Genomic DNA, 24,167 nt, shown 5'->3' with positions numbered 1-24,167 from the left:
ATCCTGTAAACATGGCTACACATGAACTGAGTTAGGAAAGAGAACAGAGCCTCACATTTATAAAACACTCTTATGCCTGCTAAAGGGGGAAGGAGAGGTGGGGAGATGCATAAAACCAGAGTTTGATATAAGCATAGATAGCATTCCGAAAACCAACTATGGAATAGACAAGACCTACACCTTCCTCAGTGAAAGGGATTCAAAACCCCATATTTCCGGAGGTGGAATATATCTGACTAGTAAAAATCTTAAAACCTATGTATTGATATGTCTCTGTAAGGGAATCAAGTGTGTCTAGACTGGCATAAACATGGCAGCGAGAATCAGCTCAAACCCACTATAAAAAGGAATTTCAAAAACAAAACCAAAAAACAGGAAAATTCTTTACAAATCCTTCAGGGTCTCTGATGAAACCTGGAATGACAGTGTCCACAATGACAGCTGGATGTGGCATAAGGCTGGATACTTGGGACTGAGAGGATTGGTGGGATTGGGTGAGCAAATGTAGACGCTTTAAAGCAATAATGCATGGCACCCATTCCATGGGTCTCAACTCTACAGGTTAAAGGGAATATTACTATAGCTATAACATGTACGTGAAACCTATAGAATGGTCACAATATGAATACAAAACGTTTCTAAAACTCAACGAATACTCCCTCCCCTGGTGATCTGGTTTGACAATCCAACTGCTTTACTGTCAATCTCCCAACTTGGAGAGACAGCCCCTCTAACCTCCTGGATAGCAAAGGTTGCTAATTTGTCACAGGATGAAAGGGAAGAGGGAGAACCAATGAGAGAGTAGCTGTTAGGCATCTGGAAGGGCATATGTCACTCTAATGTCCCGGTAGGAAGAAGAATTAACCAAAGTCTCAGCCACCAACTGGAAATCAGAATAGGTCCTGAACCAAAATTTTGGACTACCGTTCAGCTCACAAAAAACGAGTTGAAATATGGAGCTCAGGGCCAAAGCAATTCACAAACTGGCAGAGTAATAAAGGACAACTATCGTCCAAAATTCTGTTGAGGGAAGGAAACGAGGTGGACTTGAATGTGAGGCACAATAGCAGGAAATAGATTTCAAGAGGTACTTCGGAATCGCCTGTAAAGCACAGGAAGAGGGGCACAACTTCGACGATGATGCACTTGGCCAAAAAGGGCGTATGCGTTTTCCCCTGAATATTTTCAGGAGAAAACCCATACGCCCTTTTTGCCCAAGCAAGCAGGCGGGCAACGTAAATCTGCACTACAAGGAAGTGTCACTTCCCACCCGTCAAAAGGGACATTCACAAAATGTGTAAAAATCAGAAAGGCAAGACAGGCCCTGGAGAACAAGGAGCCTTGTTATGCTGATGGGCGGTATGTATATTGCCAACTGCCTCTCTGGAGGAGTGCATTGTGTTCCCTAAAGGAAGTAAACAACAGAGCCACAGAGCCAAGAGCACTTCCAGTCTAGAGAATATACTTTGGGAAAACTGAAAATCAATAAGACAGAGCAACCCCAAAATTTAGGGCTGCACTGCTTACAAGAACCTCAACTTCTGTACACCTTAAATATCCCAGGAAATATAAAAATGTTTCAAAAAATTGTGGTAATTACATACGATGGAATATCCCTCAGCCATGAACACAATATCATAAGACCAGTAGAAGCAAAATGAGTGGATTCAGGTACGATGATTCTAAGTGAAATAAGACATGCAGAAAAAGAAACTTATCATAACATATCACTTTTGCAGATCCTGTAAACATGGCTACACATGAACTGAATTAGGAAAGAGAACAGAGTCTCACATTTAGAAAACACTCTTATGCCTGCTTAAGGGTGAAGGAGAGGTGGGGTGACACATAAAACGAGAGTTTGATATAAGTAGAGGTACCGTTCTGAAAACCAACTATGGAATATACAAGACCTACACCTTCCTCAGTGAAAGGGACTCAAAACCCCATATTTCCCGCAGAGGAATATATCTGACTAGTAAGGATCTTAAACCCTATGTATTGATATGTCTGCATAAGGGAAACAAGTGTGTATAGACTGGCATAAACATGGCAGCGACAATCAGCTCAAATACACTATAAAAAGGAATTTCAAAAAGAAAACAAAAAAGCAGGGAAATTCTTTACAAATCCTTCAGGGTCTCTGATGAAACCTGGAATGACCCTGTCTACAATGACAGCTGGATGTGGCATAAGGCTGGACACTTGGGACTGAGAGGATTGGTGAGATTGGGTGAGCAAATGCAGACGCTTTAAAGCAATAATGCATGGCACCCATTCCATGGGTCCCAAGTCTCCAGGTTGAAGGGAATATTACTACAGCTATAACATGTACGCGAAACCTAGAGAATGGACACACTGTGAATATGAAATGTTTCTAAAGCTCAGCGAATACTCGCTGCACTGGTTGCTCCGGTTTAACGTTCCAACTGCTTTACTATCAATCTCCCCACTTGGAGAGACAGCCCCTTTAACCTCCTGGTTCGCACAAGTAGCCAATTTGGCAGAGGATGAAAGGGAAGCGGGAGAACCAATGAGAGAGTAGCATTTGGACGGGCACATATTACTCTAATTTCCAGACAGGAAGAAGGATTAACCACAGTCTCAGCCACCCACCGGATCCCAGTATAGGTCCTGAACCAAAATTTTGGACTTGCATTCATGTCTCAAAATAACGAGTTGAAAAATGGAGCTCAGAGACTCAGCAATTCACAGACTGGCAGAGTAATAAAGGACAACTATCGTCCAAAACTCTGTTGAGGGAAGGCAATGAGGCGGACTTGAAAGCGAGGCAGAATAGCAGGAAACAGATTTCAAGAGGTACGTTGGAATTGCCCTTAAAGCACAGGAAGAGGGGCACAAATTCAACACTGATGCACTTTACCAAAAAGGGTGTATGCGTTTTCTCCTGAATATATTCAGGAGAAAATGCTTATGCCCTTTTTGGTCAAGCAAGCAAGCGGGCAATGCAAATCTTCACTACAAAGAAGTATCACTTCCCACCGTTCAAAAGGGACAACCACAAAATGTGTAAAAAGCAGAATAGCAAGACAGGCCTTGGAGACAAGGGAGCCCTGTTATGCTGATGGGCGGGATGTATATTGCCAACTGCCTCACTGGAGGAGTGCATTGTGTTCCCTAAAAGAAGTAAACAACAGACCTACAGAGCCAAGGGCACTTCCAGTCTAGGGTATATACCTTGGGAAACCTGAAAATCAATGACAGAGCTACCCCAAAATTTAAGGCTGCACTGCTTACAAGGACCTCAACTTGGGTACACCTTAAATATTCCAGGAACTATAAAAATGGTTCAAAAAATTGTGGTACTTACATACGATGGAATATCCCTCAGCCATGAACTCAATGTCATAAGACCAGTAGCAGCAAAATGAGTGGATTCAGGTACGATGATTCTAAGTGAAATAAGACACGCAGAAAAAGAAACTTATCATAAGATATCACTTATGAAGTTCCTGTAAACATGGCTACACATGAACTGATTAAGGAAAGAGAACAGAGTCTCACATTTAGAAAACACACTTATGCCTGCTTAACGGGGAAGGAGAGGTGGCGTGACACATAAAACCAGAGTTTGATATAAGCACAGGTACCGTTCCAAAAACCAACCATGGAATAGACAAGACCTACACTTTCCTCAGTGAAAGTGACTCAAAACACCATATTTCCCACAGAGGATTATATCTGACTACTAATAATCTTAAAACCTATGTATTGATATGTCTCCCTAAGGGAATCAAGTGTGTCGAGACTGGCATAAACATGGCAGCGAGAATCAGCTTAAACCACTATAAAAAATGAATTTCAAAAACAAAACAAAAGACAGGGAAATTCTTTACAATTCCTTCAGGGTCTCTGATGAAACCTGGAATGACCCTATCTAAAATGACACCGGGATGTGTCATAAGGCTGGACACATGGGACTGAGAGGATTGGTGAGAACGGGTGTGCAAATGCAGACCCTTTAAACCAATAACGCATGGCACCCATTCTATGGGCCCCAACTCTCAAGGTTGAAGTGAATATTACTACAGCTATAATATGTACGGGAAACTTAGAGAATGGACACACTGTGAATACGAAAGGTTTCTAAAACTCAACGAATATTCCCTCTCCTGGTGCTCCGGTTTGCCTTTCCAACTGGTTTACTATCAATCTCCCAACGTGGAGAGACAGCACATTTAAACTCCTGTTTCGCACAGGTTTCCAATATGGCAGAGGATGAAAGGGAAGAGGGAGAACCAATGAGAGAGTAGCTGTTAGGCATTTGAACGGGCACATGTCACTCTAATTTCCCGGCAAGAAGAAGAATTAACCAAAGTCTCAGCCACCCACTGGAAACAAGTATAGGTCCTGAACCAAAATTTTGGACTTGCGGTTAGCTCACAAAAAACGAGTTGATAAATGGAGCTCAGGGGCACAGCAATACACAAACTGGCAGAGTAATAAAGGACAACTATCGTCCAAAAATCACTTGATGGATGGTAACGAGGCAGACTTGATACCGAGGCAGAATTGCAGGAAACAGATTTTAAGAGGTACGTTGGAATAGTCTTTAAAGCACAGGAAGTGGGGCACAACTTCGACAATGATGTGCTTGGCCAAAAATTGCGTATGGGTTTTATACTGAATATATTCAGGCGAAAACGCATACGCCCTTTTTGGCCAAGCAAGCAAGCGGGCAATGCAAATCTGCACTACAAAGAAGTATCACTTCCCACCGGTCAAAAGGGACATCCACAAAATGTCTAAAAACCAGAAAGGCATGACAGGCCCTGGAGAACAGGGAGCCTTGTTATGCTGATGGGCGGGATGTAAACTGCCAACTGCCTCATTGGAGGAGTGTATTGCGTTCCCTAAAACAAGTAAACAACAGAGCTATAGAGCCAAGGGCACTTCCTGTCTAGGGAATATACCTTGGGAAAACTGAATATCAATAAGACAGAGCCACCCAAAAATTTAGGGCTACACTGCTTACAAGAACCTCAACTTCGGTACACCTGCATTATCCCAGGAAATATAAAAATGGTTCAAAAAATTGTGGTACTTATGTACGATGGAATATCCCTCAACCATGAAATCAATGTCATAAGACGAGTAGCAGCAAAATGAGTGGATTCAGGTACGATGATTCTAAGTGAATTAAGTCACACAAAAAAAGAAACTTCTCATAACATAACAGAAATGAAGAGGATGTAAACACGGCTACAATTAAACTCAGTTAGGAAAGAAAACAGTGTCTCACATTTAGAAAACACTCTGATGCCTGCTTAAGGGGGAAGGAGAGGTTCGGTGATGCATAAAACCAGCGTTTGATATAAGCACATGTAGCCTTCCAAAAACCAACTATGGAAGAGACAAGACCGACACCATCCTCAGTGGAAGGGAATCAAAACCCCATATTTCCCGCAGAGCTATATATCTGACTAATAAGGATTTTAAACCTATGTATTGATATGTCTGCGTAAGGGAATCAAGTGTGTATAGACTGGCATAAACATGGCAGTGAGAATCAGCTCAAACACACTATAAAAAGGAATGTCAAAAAGCAAACAAAAAGGAGGGAATTTCTTTACAAATCCTTCAGGGTCTCTGATGAAACCTGGAATGACATTGTCCACAATGACAGCTGGATGTGGCATAAGGCTGGACACTTGGGACTGAGAGGATTGGTGAGATTGGGTGAGCAAATGTAGACGCTTTAAAGCAATAATGCATGGCACCCATTCCATGGGTCTCACCTCTACAGGTTAAAGGGAATATTACAATAGCTATAACATGTACGCGAAACCTAGAGAATGGTCCCAATATGAATACAAAACGTTTCTAAAACTCAACGAATAGTCCCTCTCCTGGTGCTCTGGTTTGACAATCCAACTGCTTTACTGTCAATCTCCCAACTTGGAGAGACAGCCCCTTTAACCTCCTGGTTAGCACAGGTTTCCAATTTGTCACAGGATGAAAGGGAAGAGGGAGAACCAATGCGAGAGTAGCTGTTAGGCATTTGGAAGGGCACATGTCACTCTAATGACCCGTAGGAAGAAGAATTAACCAAAGTCTCAGCCACCAACCTGAAATCAGAATAGGTCCTGAACCAAAATTTTGGACTTCCGTTCAGCTCACAAAAATCGAGTTGAAACATGGAGCTCAGGGCAAAGCAATTCACAAACTGGCAGAGTAATAAAGGACAACTATCGTCCAAAATTCTGTTGAGGGAAGGAAACGAGGTGGACTTGAATGCGAGGCAGAATAGCAGGAAACAGATTTCAAGAGGTACTTTGGAATCACCTGTAAAGCACAGGAAGAGGGGCACAACTTCAACGATGATGCACTTGGCCAAAAAGTGCGTATGCGTTTTCTCCTGTATATTTTCAGGAGAAAACCCATACGCCCTTTTTGGCCAAGTAAGCAAGCGGGCAACGCAAATCTGCACTACAAGGAAGTGTCAATTTCCACCCGTCAAAGGGATATCCACAAAATGTGTAAAAATCAGAAAGACAAGACATGCCCTGGAGAACAGGGAGCCTTGTTATGCTGACGGGCGGGATGTATATTGCCAACTGCCTCTCTGGAGGAGTGCACTGTGTTCCTAAAGAATTAAACAACAGAGCTACAGAGCCAGGGGCACTTCCAGTCTAGGGAATATACTTTGGGAAAACTGAAAATCAATAAGACAGAGCCACCTCAAACTTTAGGGCTGAACTGCTTACAAGAACCTCAACTTCTCTACAACTTAAATATCGCAGGAACTATAAAAATGCTTCAAAAAATTGTGGTACTTACATACGATGGAATATCCTTCAGCCATGAACACAATGTCATAAGACCAGTAGCACCAAATTAGTGGATTCAGGTACGGTGATTCTAAGTGAAATAAGAAACACAGAAAAAGAAACTGATCATAAGATATCCCTTTTGAAGATCCTGTAAACATGGCTACACATGAACTGAGTTAGGAAAGAGAACAGAGTCTCACGTTTAGAAAATACTCTTATAACTGCTTAAGCGGGAAGGAGAGGTGGGGTGACACATAAAACCAGAGTTTGATATAAGCACAGGTACCGTTCCGAAAACCAACTATGGAATAGACAAGACCTACCCCTTCCTCAGTGAAAGGGACTGAAAACCCCATATTTCCCGCAGAGGATTATATCTGACTAGTAAGAATCTTAAAACCTATGTATTGATATGTCTCCGTGAGGGAATCAAGTGTGTCCAGACTGGCATAAGCATGGCAGGGAGAATCAGCTCAAACCCACTATAAAAAGGAATTTCAAAAAGAAAACAAAAAAAGCAGGGAAATTCTTTACAATTCCTTCAGGGTCTCTGATGAAACCTGGAATGACCCTGTCTATAATGACAGCTGGATGTGGCATAAGGCTGGACACTTGGGACTGAGAGGATTGGTGAGATTGGGTGAGCAAATGCAGACGCTTTAAAGCAATAATGCATGGCACCCATTCCATGGGTCCCAACTCTCCAGGTTGAAGGGAATATTACTACAGCTATAACATGTACGCGAAACCTAGAGAATGGACACACTGTGAATATGAAAGGTTTCTAAAGCTCAGCGAATACTCGCTGCACTGGTTGCTCCGGTTTAATGTTCCAACTGCTTTACTATCAATCTCCCCACTTGGAGAGACAGTCCCTTTAACCTCCTGGTTCGCACAATTTGCCTATTTGGCAGAGGATGAAAGGGAAGCGGGAGAACCAATGAGAGAGTAGCATTTGGACAGGCACATATTACTCTAATTTCCAGACGGGAAGAAGAATTAACCACAGTCTCAGCCACCCACCGGGACCCAGTATAGTTCCTGAACCAAAATTTTGGACTTGCATTCATCTCTCAAAATAACGAGTTGAAAAATTGAGCTCAGAGACTCAGCAATTCACAGACTGGAAGAGTAATAAAGGACAACTATCGTCCAAAAATCTGTTGAGGGAAGGCAATGAGGCAGACTTGAAAGCGAGGCAGAATAGCAGGAAACAGATTTCAAGAGGTACGTTGGAATTGCCATTAAAGCACAGGAAGAGGGGCACAACTTCAACATTGATGCACTTTATCAAAAAGGGTGTATGCGTTTTCTCCTGAATATATTCAGGAGAAAATGCTTATGCCCTTTTTGGCCAAGCAAGGAAGCGGGCAATGCAAATCTTCACTACAAAGAAGTATCACTTCCCACCGGTCAAAAGGGACAACCACGAAATATGTAAAAAGCAGAATGGCAAGAAAGGCCTTGGAGAACAGGGAGCCCTGTTATGCTGACGGGCGGGATGTATATTGCCAACTGCCTCTCTGGAGGAGTGCATTGTGTTCCCTAAAATAAGTAAACAACAGACCTACAGAGCCAAGGGCACTTCCAGTCTAGGGAATATACCTTGGGAAAACTGAAAATCAATAAGACAGAGCTACCCCAAAATTTAGGGCTGCACTGCTTACAAGGACCTCAACTTGGGTACACCTTAAATATTCCAGGAACTATAAAAATGGTTCAAAAAATTGTGGTACTTACATACGATGGAATATCCCTCAGCCATGAACTCAATGTCATAAGACCAGTAGCAGCCAAATGAGTGGATTCAGGTACGATGATTCTAAGTGAAATAAGACACGCAGAAAAAGAAACTTATCATAAGATATCACTTATGAAGATCCTGTAAACATGGCTACACATGAACTGATTTAGGAAAGAGAACAGAGTCTCACATTTAGAAAACACTCTTATGCCTGCTTAAGGGGGAAGGAGAGGTGGCGTGACACATAAAACCAGAGTTTGATATAAGCACAGGTACCGTTCCAAAAACCAACCATGGAATAGACAAGACCTACACCTTCCTCAGTGAAAGTGACTCAAAACCCCATATTTCCCACAGAGCATTATATCTGACTAGAAATAATCTTAAAACCTATGTATTGATATGTCTCCCTAAGGGAATCAAGTGTGTCGAGACTGGCATAAACATGGCAGCGAGAATCACCTTAAACCACTATAAAAATGAATTTCAAAAACAAAACAAAAGACAGGGAAATTCTTTACAATTCCTACAGGGTCTCTGATGAAACCTGGAATGACCCTCTCAAAAATGACACCGGGATGTGGCATAAGGCTGGACACATGGGACTGAGAGGATTGGTGAGAACGGGTGAGCAAATGCAGACCCTTTAAACCAATAACGCATGGAACCCATTCCATGGGCCCCAACTCTCCAGGTTGAAGTGAATATTACTACAGCTATAATATGTATGGGAAACTTAGAGAATGGACACACTGTGAATACGAAAGGTGTCTAAAACTCAACGAATATTCCCTCTCCTGGTGCTCTGGTTTGCCTTTCCAACTGGTTTACTATCAATCTCCCAAACTGGAGAGACAGCACCTTTAAACTCCTGTTTCACACAGGTTTCCAATATGGCAGAGGATGAAAGGGAAGAGGGAGAACCAATGAGAGAGTAGCATTTAGGCATTTGGACGGGCACATGTCACTCTAATTTCCCGGCAAGAAGAAGAATTAACCAAAGTCTCAGCCACCCACCGGAAACCAGTATAGGTCCTGAACCAAAATTTTGGACTTGCGGTTAGCTCACAAAAAACGAGTTGATAAATGGAACTCAGGGGCACAGCAATACACAAACTGGCAGAGAAATAAAGGACAACTATCGTCCAAAAATCTGTTGAGGAATGGTAACCAGGCAGACTTGAAAGCGAGGCAGAATAGCAAGAAACAGATTTTAAGAGGTACGTTGGAATCGTCTTTAAAGCACAGGAAGTGGGGCACAACTTCGACAGTGAGGCGCTTGGCCAAAAATTGCGTATGGGTTTTATACTGAATATATTCAGGAGAAAGTGCATAAGCCCTTTTTGGCCAAGCAAGCAAGCGGGCAACGCAAAGCTGCACTACAAAGAAGTATCACTTCCCACCGGTCAAAAGGGAAATCCACAAAATGTGTAAAAACCAGAAAGGCAAGACAGGCCCTGGAGAACACTAGCCTTTTTATGCTGATGGGCAGGATGTAAATTGCCAACTGCCTCTCTGGAGGAGTGCATTGTGTTCTCTAAATCAAGTAAACAACAGAGCTACAGAGCCAAGGGAACATCCAGTCTAAGGAACATACCTTGGGAAAACTGAATATCAATAAGACAGAGCCACCCCAAAATTTAGGGCTACACTGCTTACAAGAACCTCAACTTCGGTACACCTGAATTATCCGAGGAAATATAAAAATGGTTCAAAAAATTGTGGTACTTATGTACGATGGAATATCCCTCAGCCATGAAATCAATGTCATAAGACGAGTAGCAGCAAAATGAGTGGATTCAGGTACGATGATTCTAAGTGAAATAAGTCACACAAAAATAGAAACTTATCATAACATAACAGGAATGAAGATGATGTAAAAACGGCTACACTTAAACTGAGTTAGGAAAGAGAACAGTGTCTCATATTTAGAAAACACTCTTATGCCTGCTTAAGTGGGAAGGAGAGGTGCGGTGATGCATAAAACCAGCGTTTGATATAAGCACATGTAGCCTTCCAAAAACCAACTATGGAAGAGACAAGACCTACACCTTCCTCTGTGGAAGGGACTCAAAACCCCATATTTACCGCAGAGGAATATATCTGACTAGTAAGGATCTTAAAACCTATGTATTGATATGTCTGCATAAGGGAATCAAGTGTGTATAGACTGGCATAAACATGGCAGCGAGAATCAGCTCAAACCCACTATAAAAAGGAAATTCAAAAAGCAAACAAAAAGGAGGGAAATTCTTTACAAATCCTTCAGGGTCTCTGATGAAACCTGGAATGACATTGTCCACAATGACAGCTGGATGTGGCATAAGGCTGGACACTTGGGACTGAGAGGATTGGTGAGATTGGGTGAGCAAATGTAGACGCTTTAAAGCAATAATGCATGGCACCCATTCCATGGGTCTCAACTCTACAGGTTAAAGGGAATATTACTATAACTATAACATGTACGCGAAACCTAGAGAATGGTCACAATATGAATACAAAACGTTTCTAAAACTCAACGAATAGTCCCGCTCCTGGTGCTCCGGTTTGACAATCCAACTGCTTTACTGTCAATCTCCCAACTTGGAGAGACAGCCCCTTTAACCTCCTGGTTAGCACAGGTTGCCAATTTGTCACAGGATGAAAGGAAAGAGGGAGAACCAATGAGAGAGTAGCTGTTAGGCATTTGGAAGGGCACATGTCACTCTAATGTCCCCGTAGGAAGAAGAATTAACCAAAGTCTCAGCCACCAACCGGAAATCAGAATAGGTCCTGAACCAAAATTTTGGACTTCCGTTCAGCTCACAAAAAAACGAGTTGAAACATGGAGCTCAGGGGCAAAGCAATTCACAAACTGGCAGAGTAATAAAGGAGAACTATCGTCCAAAATTCTGTTGAGGGAAGGAAACGAGGTGGACTTGAATGCGAGGCAGAATAGCAGGAAACAGATTTCAAGAGGTACTTTGGAATCGCCTGTAAAGCACAGGAAGAGGGGCACAACTTCGACGATGATGCACTTGGCCAAAAAGGGCGTATGCTTTTTCTCCTGAATATTTTCAGGAGAAAACCCATACGCCCTTTTTGGCCAAGCAAGCAAGCGGGCAACGCAAATCTGCACTACAAGGAAGTGTCAATTCCCACCCGTCAAAAGGGACATCCACAAAATGTGTAAAAATCAGAAAGGCAAGACAGGCCCTGGAGAACAGGGAGCCTTGTTATGCTGACGGGCGGGATGTATATTGCCAACTGCCTCTCTGGAGGAGTGCACTGTGTTCCTAAAAGAATTAAACAACAGAGCTAAAGAGCCAAGGGCACTTCCAGTCTAGGGAATATACTTTGGGAAAACTGAAAATCAATAAGACAGAGCCACCCCAATATTTAAGGCTGAACTGCTTACAAGAACCTCTACTTCTGTACAAAGTAAATATCCCAGGAACTATAAAAATGGTTCAAAAAATTGTGGTACTTAGAAACGATGGAATATCCCTCAGCCATGAACACAATGTCATACGACCAGTAGCAGCAAAATGAGTGGATTCGGGTACGATGATTCTAAGTGAAATAAGACACGCAGAAAAAGAAACTTATCATAAGATATCACTTATGAAGATCCTGTAAACATGGCTACACATGAACTGATTTAGGAAAGAGAACAGAGCCTCACATTTAGAAAACACTCTTATGCCTGCTTAAGGGGGAAGGAGAGGTGGCGTTACACATAAAACCAGAGTTTGATATAAGAACAGGTACCGTTCCAAAAACCAACCATGGAATAGACAAGACCTACACCTTCCTCAGTGAAAGGGACTCAAAATCCCATATTTCCCACAGAGGATTATATCTGACTAGAAATAATCTTAAAACCTATGTATTGATATGTCTCCCTAAGGGAATCAAGTGTGTCGAGACTGGCATAAACATGGCAGCAAGAATCAGCTTAAACCACTATAAAAATGAAATTCAAAAACAAAACAAAAGACAGGGAAATTCTTTACAATTCCTTCAGGGTCTCTGATGAAACCTGGAATGACCCTATCTACAATGACAGCTGGATGTGGCATAAGGCTGGACACTTGGGACTGAGAGGATTGGTGAGATTGGGTGAGCAAATGCAGACGCCTTAAAGCAATAATGCATGACACCCATTCCATGGGTCCCAAATCTCCAGGTTGAAGGGAATATTACTACAGCTATAACATGTACGCGAAACCTAGAGAATGGACACACTGTGAATATGAAAGGTTTCTAAAGCTCAGCGAATACTCGCTGCACTGGTTGCTCCGGTTTAACGTTAAAACTGCTTTACTATCAATCTCCCCACTTGGAGAGACAGCCCCTTTAACCTCCTGGTTCGCAAATGTTGCCAATTTGGCAGAGGATGGAAGGGAAGCGGGAGAACCAATGAGAGAATAGCATTTGGACAGGCACATATTACTCTAATTTCCAGACAGGAAGAAGAATTAACCAAAGTCTCAGCCACCCACCGGGACCCAGTATAGGTCCTGAACCAAAATTGTGGACTTGCATTCATCTTTAAAAATAACGAGTTGAAAAATGGAGCTCAGAGACTCAGCAATTCACAAACTGGCAGAGTAATAAAGGACAACTATCGTCCAAAAATCTGTTGAGGGAAGGCAACGAGGCAGACTTGAAAGCGAGGCAGAATAGCAGGAAACAGATTTCAAGAGGTACGTTGGAATTGCCATTAAAGCACAGGAAGAGAGGCACAACTTCAACATTGATGCACTTTTCCAAAAAGGGTGTATGCGTTTTCTCCTGAATATATTCAGGAGAAAATGCATATGCCCTTTTTGGCCAAGCAAGGAAGCGGGCAATGCAAATCTTCACTACAAAGAAGTATCACTTCCCACCATTCAAAAGGGACAACCACGAAATGTGTAAAAAGCAGAATGGCAAGACAGGCCTTGGAGAACAGGGACCCCTGTTATGCTGATGCGCGGGATGTATATTGCCAACTGCCTCTCTGGAGGAGTCCATTGTGTTCCCTAAAAGAAGTAAACAACAGACCTACAGAGCCAAGGGCACTTCCAGTCTAGGGAATATACCTTGGGAAAACTGAAAATCAATAAGACAGAGCTACACCAAAATTTAGGGCTGCACTGTTTACAAGGACCTCAACTTGGGTACACCTTAAATATTCCAGGAACTATAAAAATGGTTCAAAAAATTGTGGAACTTACGTACGATGGAATATCCCTCAGCCATGAACTCAATGTCATAAGACCAGTAGCAGCAAAATGAGTGGATTCAGGTACGATGATTCTAAGTGAAATAAGACACGCAGAAAAAGAAACTTATCATAAGATATCACTTATGAAGATCCTGTAAACATGGCTACACATGAAATGAGTTACGAAAGAGAACAGAGTCTCACATTTAGAAAAAACTCTTATGCCTGCTTAAAGGGGAAGGAGAGGTGGCGTGACACATAAAACCAGTGTTTGATATAAGCAGAGGTACCGTTCCAAACACCAACCATGGAATAGACAAGACCTACACCTTCCTCAGTGAAAGGGACTCAAAACACCATATTTCCCACAGAGGATTATATCTGAGTAGAAATAATCTTAAAACCTATGTATTGATATGTCTCCCTAAGGGAATCAAGTGTGTCGAGACTGGCATAAACATGGCAGCGAGAATCACCTTAAACCACTATAAAAATAAATTTCAAAAACAAAACAAAAGACAGGGAAATTCTTTACAATTCCTTCAGGGTCTCTGATGAAACCTGGAATGACCCTCTCTAAAATGACACCGGGATGTGGCATAAGGCTGGACACATGGGACTGAGAGGATTGGTGAGAACGGGTGAGCAAATGCAGACCCTTTAAACCAATAACGCATGGCACCCATTCCATGGGCCCCAACTCTCCAGGTAGGAGGGAATATTACTACAGCTATAACATGTACGCGAAACCTAGAGAATGGACACACTGTGAATATGAAAGGTTTCTAAAACTCAGCGAATACTCCCTGCACTGCCTGCTCCGGTTTGACTTTCCAACTGCTTTACTATCAATCTCCCGACTTGGAGAGTCAGCCCCTTTAAACTCCTGGTTCGCACAGGTTGCCAATTTGGCAGAGGATGGAAGGGAAGAGGGAGAACCAATGAGAGAGTAGCTCTTAGGTATTTGGACGAGCACATGTCACTCTAATTTCCCGGCAGGAAGAAGAATTAACCAGAGTCTCAGCCACCCACCTGGAACCAGTATAGGACCTCAACCAAAATTTTGGACTTGCGTACTGCTCACAAAAAACGAGTTGAAAAATGGAGCTCAGGGGCACAGCAATTCACAAACTGGCAGAGTAATAAAGGACAACTATCGTCCAAAAATCTGTTGAGGGAAGGCAACGAGGCGGACTTGAAAGGGGGCAGAATAGCAGGAAACAGATTTCAAGAGGTATGTTGGAATCACCTTTTAAGCACAGGAAGAGGGGCACAACTTCGACAATGACACACTTGGCCAAAAAGGGCGTATGCGTTTTCTCCTGAATATATTCAGGAGAAAACGCATACGCCCTTTTTGGCCAAGCAAGCAGGCAGGCAAAGCAAATCTGCACTACAAAGAAGTATCACTTCCCACAGGTCAAAAGGGACATCCACAATATGTGTGAAAAACCAAAAGGCAAGACAAGCCCTGGAGAACAGGGTGCCTTGTTATGCTGATGGGCGGGATGTAAATTGCCAACTGCCTCACTGGAGGAGTGCATTGTGTTCCCTAAAACAAGTAAACAACAGAGCTACAGAGCCAAGGGCGCTTCCAGTCTAGGGAATATACCTTGGGAAAACTGAAAATCCATAAGACAGAGCCACCCCCAAATTTAGGGCTGCACTGCTTACAAGAACCTGAACTTGGGTACACCTTAAATATCCCAGGAAATATAAAAATGGTTCAAAATACTGTGGTATTTATGTACGATGGAATATACCTCAGCCATGAAATCAATGTCATAAGAACAGGAGCAGCAAAAGTGAGTGGATTCATATACGATTATTCTAAGTGAAATAAGTCACACAGAAAAAGAAACTTATCATAAGATATCACTTATGAAGTTCCTGTAAACATGGCTACACATGAACTGATTAAGGAAAGAGAACAGAGTCTCACATTTAGAAAACACTCTTATGCCTGCTTAAGGGGGAAGGAGAGGTGGCATGACACATAAAACCAGAGTTTGATATAAGCACAGGTACCGTTCCAAAAACCAACGATGGAATAGACAAGACCTACACCTTCCTCAGTGAAAGGGACTCAAAATCCCATATTTCCCACAGAGGATTATATCTGACTAGTAATAATCTTAAAACCTATGTATTGATATGTCTCCCTAAGGGAATCAAGTGTGTCCAGACTGGCATAATCATGGCAGCGAGAATCAGCTTAAACCACTATAAAAATGAATTTCAAAAGCAAAACAAAAACAGGGAATTTCTTTACAATTCCTTCAGGGACTCTGATGAAACCTGGAATGACCCTATGTAAAATGACACAGGGATGTGGCATAAGGCTGGACACATGGGACTGAGAGGATTGGTGAGAACGGGTGAGAAAATGCAGAACATTTAAACCAATAACTCATGGCACCCATTCCATGGGTCCCAACTCTCCAGGTTGAAGGGAATATTACTACAGCTATAAAATGTACGGGAAACATAGTGAATGGACACACTCTGAATACGAAAGGTTTCTAAAACTCAACGAATATTCCCTCTCCTGATGCTCAGGTTTGCCTTTCCAACTGGTTTAGTATCAATCTCCCAACCTGCAGAGACAGCACCTTTAAACTCCTGTTTCGCACACGTTTCCAATATGGCAGAGCATGAAAGGGAAGAGGGAGAACCAATGAGAGAGTAGCTGTTAGGCATTTGTACGGGCACATCTGACTCTAATTTCCCGGCAATAAGAAAAATTTACCAAAGTCTCAGCCACCCACCGGAAACCAGTATAGGTCCTGAACCAAAATTTTGGACGTGCGGTTAGCTCAGAAAAAACGAGTTGTTAAATGGAGCTCAGGGGCACAGCAATTCACAAACTGGCAGAGTAATAAAGGACAACTATCGTCCAAAAATCTGTTGAGGGTAGGCAACGAGGGGGACTAGAATGTTAGGCAGAATAGCAGGAAACAGATTTCAAGAGGTACGGTGGAATCGCCTTTAAAGCACAGGAAGAGGGGCACAAATTCGACAATGATGCACTTGGCCAAAAAGAACGTGTGCATTTTCTCCTGAATATATTCAGGAGAAAACGCATACGCCCTTTTTGGCCAAGCAAGCAAGCGGGCAATGCAAACCTGCACTACAAAGAAGTATCACTTCCCACCAGTCAAAAGGGACATCCACAAAATGTGTAAAAACCAGAAAGGCAAGACAGGCCCTGGAGAACAGGGAGCCTTGTTATGCTGATGGGCGGGATGTAAATTGCCAACTGCCTCACTGGAGGAGTGCATTGCGTTCCCTAAAACAAGTAAACAACAGAGCTACAGAGCAGAGGGCACTTCCAGTCTAGGGAATATACCTTGGGAAAACTGAAAATCAATAAGACAGAGCCACCCCCAAATTTAGGGCTGCACTGCTTACAAGAACCTCAACATGGGTACACCTTAAATATCCCAGGAAATATAAAAATGGTTCAAAAACCTGTGGTATTTATGTACGATGGAATATCCCTCAGCCATGAAATCAATGTCATAAGACCAGGAGCAGCAAAGTGAGTGGATTCAGGTACGATGATTCTAAGCGAAATAAGTCACACAGAAAAAGAAACTTATCATAAGATATCACTTATGAAGATCCTGTAAACATGGCTACACATGAACTGAGTTAGGAAAGAGAACAGAGTCACACATTTAGAAAACACTCTTATGCCTGCTTAAGGGGAAAGGAGAGGTGGGGTGATGCATAAAACCAGAGTTTGATATAAGCACAGGTACCATTTCTAAAACGAACTGTGGAATAGACAAGACCTACACCTTCCTCAGTGAAAGGGACTCAAAACCCCATATTTCCCACAGAGGAATAGATGTGACTAGTAAAAATCTTAAAACCTATGTATTGATATGTCTCTGTAAGGGAATCAAGTGTGTCTAGACTGGCATAAACATGGCAGCGAGAATCAGCTCAAACCCACTATAAAAAGGAATTTCAAAAGCAAAACCAAAAAACAGGGAAATTCTTTACATTTCCTTCAGGGTCTCTGATGAAACCTGGAATGACCCTATCTACAATGACAGCTGGATGTGGCATAAGGCTGGACACTTGGGACAGAGAGGATTGGTGAGATTGGGTGAGCAAATGCAGACCCTTTAAAGCAGAAATGCATGGCCCCCATTGCATGTGTCCCAACTCTCCATGTTGAAGGGAATATTACTACAGCTATAACATGTACGGGAAACCTAGAAAATGGACACACTGTGAATACAAAAGGTTTCTAAAATCAACGAGTAGTCCCTCTCCTGGTGCTCCGGTTTGACTTTCCAACTGCTTTACTATCAATCTCTCAACTTGGAGAGAAAACCCCTTTAACCTCCTGGTTCGCACAGGTTGCCAATTTGGCAGAGGATGGAAGGGAAGAGGGAGAAACAATGAGAGAGTAGCTGTTAGGCATTTGGACGGGCATATGTCACTCTAATTTCCCGGCAGGAAGAAGAATTAACCAGAGTCACAGCCACCCACCGGGAACCAGTATAGGTCCTGAACCAAAATTTTGGACTTGCGTACAGCTCACAAAAAAAGTGTTGAAAAATGGAGCTCAGGGGCACAGCAATTCACAAACTGGCAGAGTAATAAAGGACAACTATCGTCCAAAAATCTGTTGAGGGAAGGCAACGAGGTGGACTTGAAAGCGAAGCAGAATATCAGGAAACAGATTTCAAGAGGTACGTTGGAATCCCCTCTAAAGCACAGGAAGAGGGGAACAACTTCGACAATGACACACTTGGCCAAAAAGGGCGTATGCGTTTTCTCCTGAATATATTCAGGAGAAAACGCATACGCCCTTTTTGGCCAAGCAAGCAAGCGGGCAATGCAAATCTGCACTACAAATAAGTATCACTTCCCACCGGTCAAAAGGGACATCCACAAATGTGTAAAAACCAGAAAGGCAAGACAGGCCCTGGAAAACTGCGGGCCTTTTTATGCTGATGGGCGGGATGTAAATTGCCAACTGCCTCACGGGAGGAGTGCATTGCATTCCCTAAAACAAGTAAAACACAGAGCTACAGAGCCATGGGCACATCCAGTCTAGGGAATATACCTTGGGAAAAGTGAAAATCAATAAGACAGAGCCACCCCCAAATTTAGGGCTGCACTGCTTACAAGAACTTCAACTTGGGTACACCTTAAATATCCCAGGAAATATAAAAATGGTTCAAAAAACTGGGGTATTTATGTACGATGGAATATCCCTCAGCCATGAAATCAATGTCATAAGACCAGGAGCAGCAAAGTGAGTGGAATCAGGTTCGATGATTCTAAATGAAATAAGTCACACAGAAAAAGAAACTTATCATAAGATATCACTTATGAAGGTCCTGTAAACATGGCTACACATGAACTGAGTTAGGAAAGAGAACAGAGTCTCACATTTAGAAAACACTCTTATGCCTGCTTAAGGGGAAAGGAGAGGTGGGGTGATGCATAAAACCAGAGTTTGATATAAGCACAGGTACCATTTATAAAACCACCTGTGGAATAGACAAGACCTACACCTTCCTCAGTGAAAGGGACTCAAAGCACCATATTTCCCGCAGAGGAATAGATCTGACTAGTAAGAATCTTAAAACCTATGTATTGATATCTCTCTGTAAGGGAATCAAGTGTATCTAGACTGGCATAAACATGGCAGCGAGAATCAGCTCCAACACAATATAAAAGGAATTTCAAAAACAAAACCAAAAAACAGAGAAATTCTTTACATTTCCTTCAGGGTCTCTGATGAAACCTGGAATGACCCTATCTACAATGACAGCTGGATGTGGCATAAGGCTGGACACTTGGGACTGAGAGGATTGGTGAGATTGGGTTAGCAAATGCAGACCCTTTAAAGCAATAAGGCATGGCCCCCATTCCATGGGTCCCAACTCTCCATGTTGAAGGGAATATTACTACAGCTATAACATGTACGGGATACCTAGAGAATGGACACACTGTGAATACAAAAGGTTTCTAAAACTCAACGTGTAGTCCCTCTCCTGGTGCTCTGGTTTGACTTTCCAACTGCTTAACTATCATCCTCCAAACTTGGAGAGACAACCCCTTTAACCTCGTGGTTCGCACAGGTTGCCAATTTGGCAGAGGATGGAAGGGAAGAGGGAGAACCAATGAGAGCATAGCTGTTAGGAATTTGGACGGGTACATGTCACTCTAATTTCCCGGCAGGAAGAAGAATTAACCAGAGCCTCTGCAAACACCGGGAACCAGTATAGGTCCTGAACCAAAATTTTGGACTTGCGTACAGCTCACAAAAAACGAGTTGAAAATTGGAGCTCAGGGACACAACAATTCACAAACTGGCAGAGTAATAAAGGACAACTATCGTCCAAAAATCTGTTGAGGGAAGGCAAAGAGGCGGACTTGAAAGCGAGGCAGAATAGCAGGAATCAGATTTCAAGAGGTACGTTGGAATCGCCTTTAAAGTACAGGAAGAGTGGCACAACATCGACAATGATGCACTTGGCCAAAAATTGCGTACACGTTTTCTCCTGAATATATTCAGGAGAAAACGCATATGCCCATTTTGGCCAAGCAAGCAAGCGGGCAATGCAAATCTGCACTACAAAGAAGTATCACTTCCCACCGGTCAAAAGGGACATCCACAAAATGTGTTAAAACCAGAAAGGCAAGACAGGCCCTCGAGAACAGGGAGCCTTGTTATGCTGATGGGCGGGATGTAAATTGCCAACTGCCTCACTGGAGGAGTGCATTGCGTTCCCTAAAACAAGTAAAAAATAGATCTACAGAGCCAAGGGAACTTCCAGTCTAGGGAATATACCTTGGGAAAACTGAAAATAAATAAGACAGAGCCACCCCCAAATTTAGGGCTGCACTGCTTACAAGAACCTCAACTTGGGTACACCTTAAATATCCCAGGAAATATAAAAGTGGTTCAAAGAACTGTGGTATTTATGTACGATGGAATATCCCTCAGCCATGAAATCAATGTCATAAGACCAGGAGCAGCAAAGTGAGTGGATTCAGGTACGATGATTCTAAGTGAAATAAGTCACACAGATAAAGAAACTTATCATAAGATATCACTTATGAAGATCCTGTAAACATGGCTACACATGAACTGAGTTAGGAAAGAGAACAGAGTCTCACATTTAGAAAACACTCTTATGCCTGCTTAAGGGGAAAGGAGAGGTGGGGTGATGCATAAAACCAGAGTTTGATATAAGCACAGGTACCATTTCTATAACCAACAGTGGAATAGACAAGACCTACACCTTCCTCAGTGAAAGGGACTCAAAACCCCATATTTCCCACAGAGGAATAGATCTGACTAGTAAGAATCTTAAAACCTATGTATTGATATGTCTCTGTAAGGGAATCAATTGTGTCTGGACTGGCATAAACATGGCAGGGAGAATCAGCTCAAACCCACTATAAAAAGGAATTTCAAAAACAAAACCAAAAAACAGGGAAATTCTTTACATTTCCTTCAGGGTCTCTGATGAAACCTGGAATGACCCTATCTACAATGACAGCTGGATGTGGCATAAGGCTGGACACTTGGGACGGAGAGGATTGCTGAGATTGGGAGAGCAAATGCAGACCTTTAAAGGAATAATGCATGGCCCCCATTCCATGGGTCCCCACTCTCCATGTTGAAGGGAATATTACTACAGCTATAACATGTATGGGAAACCTAGAGAATGGACACACTGTGAATACAAAAGGTTTCTAAAACTCAACGAGTAGTCCCTCTCCTGGTGCTCCGGTTTGACTTTCCAAATGCTTTACTATCAATCTCCCAACTTGGAGAGACAATACCTTTAACCTCCTGGTGTGCACATGTTGCCAATTTGGCAGAGGATGGAAGGGAAGAGGGAGAACCAATGAGAGCGTAGCTGTTAGGCGTTTGGACGGGCATATGTCACTCTAATTTCCTGGCAGATAGAAGAATTATCCAGAGTCACAGCCACCCAACGGGAACCAGTATAGGTCCGGGACCAAAATTTTGGACTTGAGTACAGCTCACAAAAAACGAGTTGAAAAATGGAGCTCAGGGGCACAGCAATTCACAAACTGACAGAGTAATAAAGGACAACTATCGTCCAAAAATCTGTTGAGGGAAGGCAACGAGGCGGACTTGAAAGCGAGGCAGAATAGCAGGAAACAGATTTCAAGAGGTACGTTGGAATCGCCTTTAAAGCACAGGAAGAGGGGCACAACTTCGAAAATGACGCACTTGGCCATAAAGGGCGTATGCGTTTTCTACTGAATATATTCAGGAGAAAATGCATACGCCCTTTTTGGCCAAGCAGGCAAGCGGGCAATGCAAATCTGCCCTACAAAGAAGTATCACTTCCCACCGGTCAAAAGGGACATCCACAAAATGTGTAAAAACCAGAAAGGCAAGACAGGCCCTGGAGAACAGGGAGCCTTGTTATGCTGATGGGCGGAATGTAAATTGCCAACTGCCTCACTGGAGGAGTGCATTGTGTTCTTTAAAACAAGTAAACAACAGAGCTACAGAGCCAAGGGCACTTCCAGTCTAGGGAATATACCTTGGGAAAACTGAAAATCAATAAGACAGAACCACCCGCAAATTTAGGGCTGCACTGCTTACAGGAACCTCAACTTGGTACACCTTAAATATCCCAGGAAATATAAAAATGGTTCCAAAAACTGTGGTATTTATGTACGATGGAATATCCCTCAGCCATGAAATCAATGTCATAAGACCAGGAGCAGCAAAGTGAGTGGATTCAGGTACGATGATTCTAAGTGAAATAAGTCACACAGAAAAAGAAACTTATCATAAGATATCACTTATGAAGATCCTGTAAACATGGCTACACATGAACTGAGTTAGGAAAGAGAACAGAGTCTCACATTTAGAAAACACTCTTATGCCGGCTTAAGGGGAAAGGAGAGGTGGGGTGATGCATAAAACAAGAGTTTGATATAAGCACAGGTTCCATTTCTAAAACCAACTGTGGAATAGACAAGACCTACAACTTCCTCAGTGAAAGGGACTCAAAACCCCATATTTCCCGCAGAGGAATAGATATGACTAGTAAGAATCTTAAAACCTATGTATTGATATGTCTCCGTAAGGGAATCAAGTGTGTCTAGACTGGCATAAACATGGCAGCGAGAATCAGCTCAAACCCACTATAAAAAGGAATTTCGAAAACAAAACCAAAAAACAGGGAAATTCTTTACATTTCCTTCAGGGTCTCTGATGAATCCTGGAATGACCCTATCTACAATAACAGCTGGATGTGGCATAAGACTGGACACTTGGGACTGACAGGATTGGTGAGATAGGGTGAGCAAATGCAGACCCTTTAAAGCAAAAATGCATGGCCCCCATTCCATGGGTCCCAACTCTCCATGTTGAAGGGAATATTACTACAGCTATAACATGTACGGGAAACCTAGAGAATGGACACACTGTGAATACAAAATTTTTCTAAAACTCAACGAGTAGTCCCTCTCCTGGTGCTCCGGTTTGACTTTCCAACTGCTTTACTATCAATCTTCCAAATTGGAGAGACAGCCCCTTTAAGCTCCTGGTTCGCACAGGTTGCCAATTTGGCAGAGGATGGAAGGGAAGAGGGAGAACCAATGAGAAAGTAGCTGTTAGGCATTTGGATGGGCACATGTCACTCTAATTTCCCGGCAGGAAGAACAATTAACCAAAGTCTCAGCCACCCACCGAGAACCAGTATAAGTCCTGAACCAAAATTTTGGACTTGCGTTCAGCTCACAAAAAACGAGTTGAAAAATGGAGCTCAGGGGCACAACAATTCACAAACTGGCAGAGTAATAAAGGACAACTATCGTCCAAAAATCTGTTGAGGGAAGGCAATGAGGCGGACTTGAAAGCGAGGCAGAATAGCAGGAAACAGATTTCAAGAGGTACGTTGGAATCGCTTTTAAAGCACAGGAAGAGGGGAACAACTTCGACAATGGCACACTTGGCCAAAAAGGGCGTATGCGTTTTCTCCTGAATATATTCAGGAGAAAACGCATACGCCCTTTTTGGCCAAGCAAGCAAGCGGGCAATGCAAGTGTGCACTACAAAGGAGTATCACTTCCCACCGGTCAAAAGGGACATCCACAAAATGTGTAAAAACCAGAAAGGCAAGACAGGCCCTGGAGAACAGGGAGCCTTGTTATGCTGATGGGCGGGATGTAAATTGCCAACTGCCTCACTGGAGGAGTGCATTGTGTTCCCTAAAACAAGAAAACAACAGAGCTACAGAGCCAAGGGCACTTCCATTCTATGGAATATACCTTGGGAAAACTGAATATAAATAACACAGAGCCACCCCCAAATTTAGGGCTGCACGGCTTACAAGAACCTCAACTTGGGTACACCTTAAATATCTCAGGAAATATGAAAATGGTTCAAAAAACTGTGGTACTTATGTAC

This window comes from Mesoplodon bidens (genome assembly GCF_964165515.1).
Source record: "Mesoplodon bidens genome assembly, contig: HAP1_SCAFFOLD_55, whole genome shotgun sequence".
NCBI classification, from domain to species: Eukaryota; Metazoa; Chordata; class Mammalia; order Artiodactyla; family Ziphiidae; genus Mesoplodon; species Mesoplodon bidens.
The sequence above is the reverse complement of the archived record's forward strand: the minus strand, read 5'-3'. Positions refer to the sequence as shown.